The sequence below is a fragment of the Anomalospiza imberbis genome, chromosome 4 (assembly GCF_031753505.1).
Source record: "Anomalospiza imberbis isolate Cuckoo-Finch-1a 21T00152 chromosome 4, ASM3175350v1, whole genome shotgun sequence".
NCBI lineage: Eukaryota > Metazoa > Chordata > Aves > Passeriformes > Viduidae > Anomalospiza > Anomalospiza imberbis.
In genome coordinates this window covers 1,752,318-1,762,547 of record NC_089684.1, presented here as the reverse complement: position 1 = coordinate 1,762,547, position 10,230 = coordinate 1,752,318, and the positions used below count along the sequence as shown (strand labels likewise).

Below are 10,230 nucleotides of genomic sequence, written 5' to 3'. Positions count from 1 at the left end.
TTTTATATTCAATACTGATTTGTCCCTAGGTTTCACAGTGGGGAGACTCTATAGTCGAAGTTAAGGAAACCAGTTTTAGTTTGACAGGAAATGTAAAGGGTATTAGACTCTTTCTTCATCCTAAAAACCTTGTGGGCTTCCAACTCTTGTATAAGTGGTCGCACAACATGTACATTCACGACCAAAGCAGCATCCAAGCAATGCTTGTGAGCAGGCCCTGTAACATCTGACACTGCAACCCACTGGTTGGGTGCCTGAGGTAAAACAATTTATCTGTCTGGGCCCAAAACCAGTTATGCACACACCACAAAGAAGTGCTGGAGGGTACTCCATTGCATTTCCTGTAGGCTGTAGTCCACCTTCATAACTGGATCTCACACACATCCCTGGCCCCAGTTCATACAGGAGGTCATTCAGGACAGTCCTATGGCCTGTTTCATCCAGCAGAGCAAAGAGCATCACCACTGCATCACCTCGTTGCTATCTAACAAACTCCATCTCTTCAATCAAAGCTGTCACTTTAGCTTCTGTGGCAGTTTTTGTCTAGAAGTGGTAATTTCTAGGGTAAAAGCCTTATATGGAATAAGGCGTCGCAATAACAAGAACCATAAATTTATTCTTTTTCATGTAAGAATAGCCACCATGGTTACACTACTTCAAAATCAGAAGTTGAAAACTCACAAATCTATTACAAATATAAATTTAATGTTTTCTTATTTATTTTCATGTGTTTGAAACACAAGATGTACCTTAGAACAGAAGTTTAAAAAAACTACATTGTAATTAATGTTGAAAATTGCCACATTATTTGTGAAAATTTCAACAACTTTAAGAATGAAAATGTAATTACCAGATTCAGACTTCAGGACTTTGAAGTTAAAATAGGTATCTTAGACTATACATTAAAATTATGATATAGAGATACAAGTGTACTTTCCCATTTTTAATGAAAGGTATTATCTGACCATGAATTTGGCTTTCTTTAGTTTAGCATTCTGTCAGATAGTTTTCAATCTTTCTGGTTGTGTGGACCATTATAAGTTTTCAACTGAAGCTCAAACACCTTTAAAAATATTTTGTGGTACAATGTTCAGAGACCACAAGTAATCTGATGACACCCCTCTGGACACCACAGGCTAAGCCATTTTATCTACATCTCTAACCAGCTCTACTACTTCTCTAACAGGCCCTGTTACGTGTGTTTCACAAAATATCATACTTCATAAAGCACCTACTTCATTGCACAAGTTAATCACCCACACTGATAAAAATCTGATTCTACATCTGATTACAGGTTTGCTTGGTTTTTATTCCCAGATGCTGGGGTTTGTGGTGTAATTTTTTTAGACTGAAAGAGAATATTACTACCTGATGATATTTTCCTGGAACTTTTGTACCATAATCAAATCACCTCTCAGTTATCTTATAACCTTTAATTATGCCATTATAAGACATTTTCTCTAATGTTCAAATAACTGTTGCAGTTCTTCTCTGAGGCCTCACTATTCTTTTCTCTGCAAATACTGTAATTCCACTGTCAGTTTACAATCATTTTAGCAGTCAGGTAGATTATATTGACTTAACTTACTTGAACTTTCTCAGGTACTGCATGAGTCACTGACTGCAAAACTCTCCTGAACTATATCAAAACTGTTCAATGTCAGAGTTCACTATGTGCTGACCACTGCAATCCATTTGCCTATTTAACCATTCTCCCAAATAATCAAAATACTTTCAGTTCAAACCAATCCCTGCGATTATGAATCCCATCACCACCCAGAAAAGCTCAAACAATTGCACGAGTGATTCCTGTCTCAAACAGTCATCTTCCATGAATTCTCCATAACTCTGACAACCTTGAGCTTGAATATATGAAGATTCAATTTTGCAGCTAGACTGAAGAGAAATGCTTCTGTACTGCTGTAGTTGGCACCAGCATCAGAGATACAGCTTCCTGTGTCTCTTACGTTGCTCTGCTGCTATTTCCACTCCGAGGTGTCAGTAGGGTTTTGTGTACAGACTTTAACAGCATCAGTAAATGTTCAGTGTCCCAAAACCCTTTGGTTGCCATGTCCCATATGGTGAAATTAATGCCACACATTAATTGTGGACTTGTTTTGAATTTGTCCCTGTAACATTTCATTGGTCTCCCTTGTATTTTAAGATCGTGAAAAATAGTTTTGGCAGTCTGTCATTTGACATATGTACCAGCATAGTTAGCAGATGGCTTAACCTAGATGAGCTTGCTGCAGCATTATTTTTATGTTGATTACCTAACAGCACCCTAAGATTTTACTGTTCAGGATTTTGTTCTGCCAGAAACAGACAATGCAGCAGCAGTTTGCTTATTATCAGCAAGGTAGAGAGGTAAATCCTTTTAAAAGGCAATCTTCTGGCTACAGAGCATTAGCTTTTACTCTGATATAGAATGTTGGCATTACTTACCTTCCAAAATTAACTTATTGTCTCCTGGCAACCAAAGTGCTCTTGCTAGAATGCCAAAAAGCATTCTGCAGTGACCCAGCAAAGGAGGTGATACTAATTTTCTTTATTTCCATCTTGAACTAAGGCCAGTGGAAACACTTAACTACTTCTTCAATTTTTTTTTTTTTTCTTCTTGCAAAGGAAATTGCTGAAAGTGTTACACAGCTTCTACGGTATTGTAACACAGAGGAAGATTTCTTCCTCTGGCTCTGTGTCAAATGATATAATGGAATATGTCTAATTGTATATATTCCTATCTCCACTAATCTTGTCAACACCTGCTACAACACAAGATGAGCTTTGCTGTTATCCCACTTCCTTCAAACCGCCGTTCAGTGTATGTCCAAGTTTTCTCTATTCAGTACCCACAGATGTTGTCATCACCCTACCGAGCAGAATCTCCAATACATTGGTAACAAAGCATATTCAGTGTCCAGGAGACCTAGAAGGCCAGATAAAACCGATGGTGATGGCAGGCAGACAATCCCAGGAGACAAGGAGAAGGGCAGAAGGCGCAAATCATCCTCGTTGATTCTCTTGACAATGATTTGGAACGTGTCTCGATTTTTGGATGGTCATTTTTGATAACTCTCTGTGTTGTGCTCTCTGAACCAGAAACAGCTGCAGTATTAAATAGGCAAATGCTGCTGAAGCCTTTCTGCTGCTCTGTTTAGTCTTAGAGAACAAATCAAACTGATGAATATGTCAGTAGTATTTACTTATAATTTCATTTCATTGCCAAGAATAAGACTAGCGTCTTTTTAATAATCTCACAGTCCAGCACCTTGAATATTTTTCTTCTGCTGTTAAAAAGAGGAGAACTGAATTTTTTTTTCTGCAGTAGAACCTTAAAACATGGCTACACTTACACACATGCACAAAATGCACAAAACTGTAAGAAGTTAATATATGGATAAAAACCTGAACTGAGCAAGCCGTTACCCAATTTTCTGAGATCAGCCTGTTGAGCTCATACCCTAAGGCTATGCCACAGATCACAAGGTGCTACGGATCAGAATAAATTTTTCAGTATCAATATTAAACGTCTCTCTGTTTATCTCTCACGTATAAAAATAGCTGTAGCTTCCAGGTCTGACTTAATAGCTCTGTCAAAGGACCATTCACACTTTCCAACAATCCTATTAATATAGAAGACATTAAGCTCTATTGCTAAGTAACTGGATGTACATCAGCTGAAAACATAACGCCTCAGTGCTAGAGAAGATAAACATCAAAAGTGTTCAGAGTGTGATAGAACTAAGTACATGATTTAACAAGTATTTTCCATGAAGGAAAATCTACTAATAGGCATAGAAGGATATTTGTATAATTTGTCACAAGTTCACTATCAAAATCCAATCTCTGTTGCTGAACTTCCTTTTCAGTAAACAAATGAATGGACAAAACACATGTGCACATCCTGAGGACCTTCGAAAGAAAAATTCTTTTTAGGGGGTCTACATACTGACTATAAACTTTAGCATATCCAAAAATATTAGTAAGTAGGAAATTGTAGTCTTGCTAACCTTGATGAATTTCTTGGGAATCCAAGTTGGAGCACTAAAAACAGCTTCAAGGATCATTTTCAAGGATCAGTTTGCACACAGAAAATTTCCTTAACAGAGATGTCAAGAACAATCCAGGTACGGACATTGTTACTTGGTTAGTATATCATATAAGGATCACCCAAATTCCAAGTGAGACACTCCCTTCATGGTACCCAAAGACATTATTCAGATCTGAGTGAGGCTGTACATCCACAAAAGCAGGGTCAGAAACATGCACAGGTTTGTATTCTAATTGTGGGGCTATGAGCAGGAGCAGGAGGAAGCAGTCAGCTGTTAGGGTAGTGTGAAATGCCGAAATGGCCTTTCTCTATCCCTTCTGAGGGCTCACCAACCACACCATGCTGACCTAGAATAGTCCATAAAAGATTATTGAGAGAGCCACTGCTGGGTACAGTTTAAAATACTACTTACTTCTTGATGCTTTGCTCACATGACTATGCTGCAAGAGATATTTTCTGCTGCACTGCCACCTGAGGTTGCTTTCTTTCAGCAGGAGCCCCAGCCAGCATGCCAGGGAACATTGCCACCACGCAGTATGGGGGATGCAGTGGAATGCCTGAGCAGGCAGGCAGGACAGAATGTGCCCACCCAGGCCAGGAGCTCAGCAGCCGTGCCTGTGTTCCAGTGACACAACACAAGGTGCACTCAGACACAGCCTGAGGAGCTGCAAAATACAGCACAGAAACAGAAAGTGCTTTATTTCCATAACAGGCTTCCCACTAAGGCAGCCACTAAGTTAGATGACCTCATAAATAACTGCTTGTCTTTCCTATGTGTCAGGTTCCTCAAATTCAATTCTGTATGCAAAACTGCCATTCAGGAACAGATCAATCCAAATCTTTGGAAAGCCACATGAAGCCTTTAAAAAGACAAGCTATTCTAGTATTTTATTAGTAGTTCAAAGCGAATTTGGAGAGATGAACGCTACAACCATCCCTTACCTGCAGTTGTCAAGGTAACAGCTGCTTTAGGATTAATGCTCAAGAGGTAGTTTGTCTTTCATCACAAACACAACAAACATTACATATATTCATCAGCTGGCTACTCACCAGGCTTTTCTTTACTGGTGCTCATCCCAAGATACTTATTCTGTTAGCTTCTCAAGAGCAATAGTCCCAAATCAGGAGGGATTTTTTAAATTGCATGTTTATACATTATTTATTTACTTTTCAGCAGGCATATGATTATTGCCAACTCACCTCTCAATTACCTCATCCACAGTGGTTCATTTGTCTTCCAAGACAAATAATATAACCTCTCTAATTTAATTCTGTGAAAATACATTGGTTATCCTTATCTTGAGAAACGTTAATTAACTACTCCTGTATTTCCAAAACATCTACCTCTTTCTTTTTTTTTTTTTTTTCCTATATTGTACAGACCTAAAGGAGGGCATTAGTTCTTCTCTTAAAGCAGGACAGATTTCCCCCAAGAAAGAAGTTCTCTCACTAAGAAATTTTACTTGCTCTTAGCATTTTCCAAACACCTTACAGGGCATAATCCTAAAGCCTGAACAGAAATGTAGAGGAAAATGCCTTGTAAGCGATGAAACAATTTCTGTATAAATATTAAAAGGACACCTCTGGTTCACAGATTTGGTGTCCATAATAGAAAATCGTTCCTCAGACATATTGGCAGTTGGTGTGAACTCTGCTGACAAAAAAAAAAAAAAAAAAAAAAAAAAAAACCAAAAAAAACCAGCCTCTAGGAACTCCAGTTCATTTGTTATAGACATCCATAAGCTTAGTATTTTTCTTCTCTTTATTTCTCTCTTATAAGGATCCTCTGTTGATCTTGAACACCAATGTCATTTTGTGCCTTACAAATTGACAGTGCTATTGAATGATGAAATTCAGCAGCCTTGTGACCTTGCTTCTTGTTACACTGCCTCAGTACAACTCATTAGACTTGCTCTATATACAGTATCATCCAATATCAGTCCCAAAGGAAAGGAACATCATCATTTTTTTTTCTAAGAATACAGACAGGAGAAATAAATTAATTCTGTAAGCCAGAACAAAAGGTGCTAAAGGAGTATTTTTGACAAGAAAATTCCATCCATGGGAAATATCAGGTTAGGACATGTGGCATTTTCTTCCTCATCTAGGTGAGTTTCACAAAGTAATTGCTCCTTTCAACACCCAACTGAGAAAAGTAAATCAGGAGATTCTAAAATTAAGTCTTGTTGTCATTGCACTCGGACCATCCTGTATAAGCTGAAATCCTGTATGTGGCAGTTGCTGGCTCTCTGTTTCAGAGGAAAAAATTATATGGCTAATGTCAGGGTTCCAGTTTAAAAACTTCCACTGAATGTTTGAAAATATCTCATGTAAACCCATTACATAATCACAGCAAAAGATGGACTTTTACTCATATACTTTATATACAAATCAGTGCTCTCAAAAGTTTTTTCTGTTTTCCCTCTCTTTACACAAGAAAACAAAAGTTGAACCTGGAAGAATGCTTTTTTTTTTAATCTAATTGCTCAATGAGCTCTAATAGTTGAACAGAACTCATTTCACTTTCCTGCTACTCGGGCTTCACAACTGACATGACTTCATGTAAAAGAAGGCAACAGTTACAATGTTCCTAATTTATTTTATAATTTATCTTATTAATGTGATATCTGAAACATGAACTTGAAAGGATGATACTTATTTGTGAGAATACAAATGCCTTTCTTGTGCTAAGACAATATTGAGTAAGCCTTAGCGACATACTGACATTTTTGAAAATCATGCCAGATTCTTATGAATTATAGCTGAGGATATCACACCAATACTTCAAATACTTATAGCTATTTGTATAATTAATTATCTCCTCTTTTAATTTCATCTTAAAGAAGAAAAATGGAGGAAGCTGGATGAATTTCAGACTATGAGAGAAAAGGCAGAAAGCATTTTAGGGCGTTTGGGAAGCCAACTTTCATAGCCTAGTTCACCCTTCTGTGGTAACTCTTCCATGTAGACTACATTGGAGTACACTAACAGAAGGCTGCCTTTCAATGACATTTTTAATGCCTTATTCTCTGAGTTAACACTTTCAGTTATTTACTCTCAGGGTTAATATTGCTCCAGGAGGAACTCAACCTGTGAATGCAATATCCAAGCTAGCCTGATGTGCTATGTGCAAGCTTGTATTTCTGGGTACTGATTCTAGCAAGAAACAAGTAATTTGCTCTCTTGTAAATCATTGTAAGAGGACTTTCCATTTTCAAGACAGCCTTCATTGTTAAACTGATATTCAGATGCTACAGTTATGAGTTTTGCATAAACCACTAGCTAAATAATATTCCATTTCTTTTATGCTAGCTTATCATGAAGATAAAATTCTTCTTCAATTCCTTTATTAGTAATAACATCCCTATGCTCCCAGCTGTTTTATCTGGAGCACTAGGGAGAAAAAAGAAGCCAATTCCTCCTCATCAAATTTACATGACTTCTGAATAAGCCTCTGGGTGACACATTTAACAAGACAAGGACAAGATATATGGTATCATTTTTCAAAGGACATTCCTCATTAAGTAAGTTGAATATATCAAGTACCCAGATGAGCTACATTGCACAAGATAGTGCCCTTTAAAACTGGGAAATAGGTTCCAAGCCATAAATTCAGCCTTCATCGCATTAGCTTGCTGTCTGAACAGGTCTAAATCTGGAAGTTTCTTCCTATCTGCTACCACTACTACTCTAACTTCAACAGGCTACAATTATCACAGAAAAGCAGTTATGATGACAGAGGGCACGGTCACAAATTATTGAGAGCAAAATAGAGAGCAGAGGGGATGAATTCAGGGCTGCAAAATCACATATTGCCACATCACCTAAAAGCTGAGCTTTCTCATAAATCCCAGCCTGTCCGTAGTGCCAGATATTTACATTGTGTTCTTCAAGTAATTACATATTCTCCTTACAGAAAAAAAAAGGAAAAGTTTGGGGTTGGGTAAAAAAAAAGAGATTGCTTTAAAAAATAATCATGATATTAGCCACCAAAAAAGAGAGCTCAAAATGAGTTCTCCCAGTAAGGCATGATTCCTGGGTAGGTGGCACTTCAAAGGGGACTTAATAGAAGAGATGTGAGTAAAGAGTAAAACTCAGAAAGGAAGAAAGGAGGAAAACTCTTCTAAGGACCAAAGATAGCATACTAGGAGGTAAAAACCCAAGATCACTAAAAAAAGTAGATAAAATAAGCCCACTAACTATGAAGAAATTCAGTCCTATGTGATTACCCTGATTAGAGTAGGGATGATGTGTCCATCACAGAGCATCTGAATTCCAGGATCTTCCCAGCCTGGCAACAGGTTCTTCAGTTTAAGTCCCTGCACAATTGCAACCTCACTGTGTCCAATCTATGGGGACATTAAGTGAGTTAAATCAACAACACGGGAACTTACTTACCTATCTGGAAAAACTGTAAAGAAGGCTATTGGAAGATTTGCAAATTCTTAGGTAATGTAAGCATGCTTTAACCTGAGCTAACAATGTGCTTGGTGTAGCCCAGATGGAGACTTTTAAACAATACTGAGTGCATTTTCATGTAAAGAACTTACAGAAGGGACACAGCTACAGAATCAACAGCTTTTAACAGTAAGGACACAAAATGACATATGCATATACAACAGTATTTGATTAACCGTTATTTATAGACAATCATTTTACCATTACTGCTTATTATTATCATTACCTTTGAATTAATTTATATTTGCTTCCTTTTCTAATCTTTGTGTACACCGTATTGTCCATCCTAAATTGAATTTCCGTCACAGTGCCTATGATTTTAGATATTTCCTGTAACTAAAGAAACAGAGCACACGGGATGAAACTCTAACAACACTACATTTGTCTGCTCCTTTTGCAGGAAGAACACTTTGCCTTTGCCTGAATGACAGTTCCTAAACCACTAGATACAGCCTTAAAGAGCAGAGGGTGATTCCATATATCAAGAATGATGTGAATCCCCTAAAGGATTCTATGCTTGGAGTTTGCAGGTCACTGGTGATGGAAAGGATAAATAGAAGTGGCATTAGACACCCACACATTTCTACCAAGTTACTATCCAATAGATTATCAGAAGATTCAGATTCTAAACTAGTAATTTGATGCTATTAAAATCCTAGCCCACAAAAGCAAAGTGAATTTTAGAAGCTTAATAATATCTTGCTACTGCCATTTTTAACTCCATAGTAATAGCAGCCTCTCATGTGATACATGAACATTAGCAGGCATTAATGGCCTTTGAAATGTCCTTGCTGATACTGCTAACAGTATTGTGGGCTATTGTTCCCTAATAGCTTATATTACCATGGAAGCCAAAGGCCCCAATTAAGATCAAGAGCCCTTTTGTTCTAGACACTGAGCAAACATATCCTGTTCTGAGGAATGTATAAGCTGAAAAATGAGAGATGCTCAATGAAGGTTGAAACAGGAAAGGTATAATGCAATGTTTACAAATAATTACTGTTAAAAGGTTGCAAAATAATATCTGCTCCTTTAGCTGCCATCGTTCATTAAAGCAGAAACATTTGAAAACCAAACTTGTTTCTTGTCCTATGTAATACTGGTTCATTTGGTTTTCTTCAATTTGATTGAAAAATATAAACAGTTTAATCTCATTTTTGCTTTGGCATAATGCTGTCTAAAGCATGACAGCATGACAGCATGACAGAAAAATTACTTTAAGATATTTTCATAAAAATAAAGTCTTCTGGGAAGATGTTTATATACATAAAAGTGCAATGAACATGTACTGATATTTTGTGACAATGAAGAAAGGTAAAACATGTTTTGCTGAAAAAAATACTTTGCTGAATCAAGATCTTAATTGTATTATGCTAATAAATGAACTAATAGGCAATTCCTCTACAGAGGCTAGTGTAATTCCTAAACTATCTTTATTCACTGGAATAAGCCAGAAATTTCAATTTTTTTCTTGATTACCAAACCTGCAATTATTTTAAAATAATAAGATTGTTAAGATTTCATAATTGAAATAATCAACATGTTGTGCATTTATGTATGTGCGTTGTAAAAATAACTGCACAAATTAATGGTTTAATAATTAATAACATATTATTAATTGATAAATAACAAAATGTGGTGGTCTTAGTACTATATTAATTTCATCTGAGTGAAAAAAATGAGGCTCCTTTACACGGTATGGTGGTGGTCTGACTGGTGGT

General features: G+C 36.9%; 1 long non-coding RNA gene across 1 annotated transcript in view; it reads right to left on the bottom strand.

The window, feature by feature from the left end:
* Positions 1–4,631: 4,631 nt before the first annotated feature.
* Positions 4,632–10,230, bottom strand: part of LOC137472096 (uncharacterized) — a 65,515-nt gene continuing 59,916 nt past the window's right edge. The window contains exon 4 of the long non-coding RNA XR_010998016.1: positions 4,632–4,716. This is a non-coding gene — a long non-coding RNA (uncharacterized lncRNA). The remainder of the gene's footprint in view (positions 4,717–10,230) is intronic.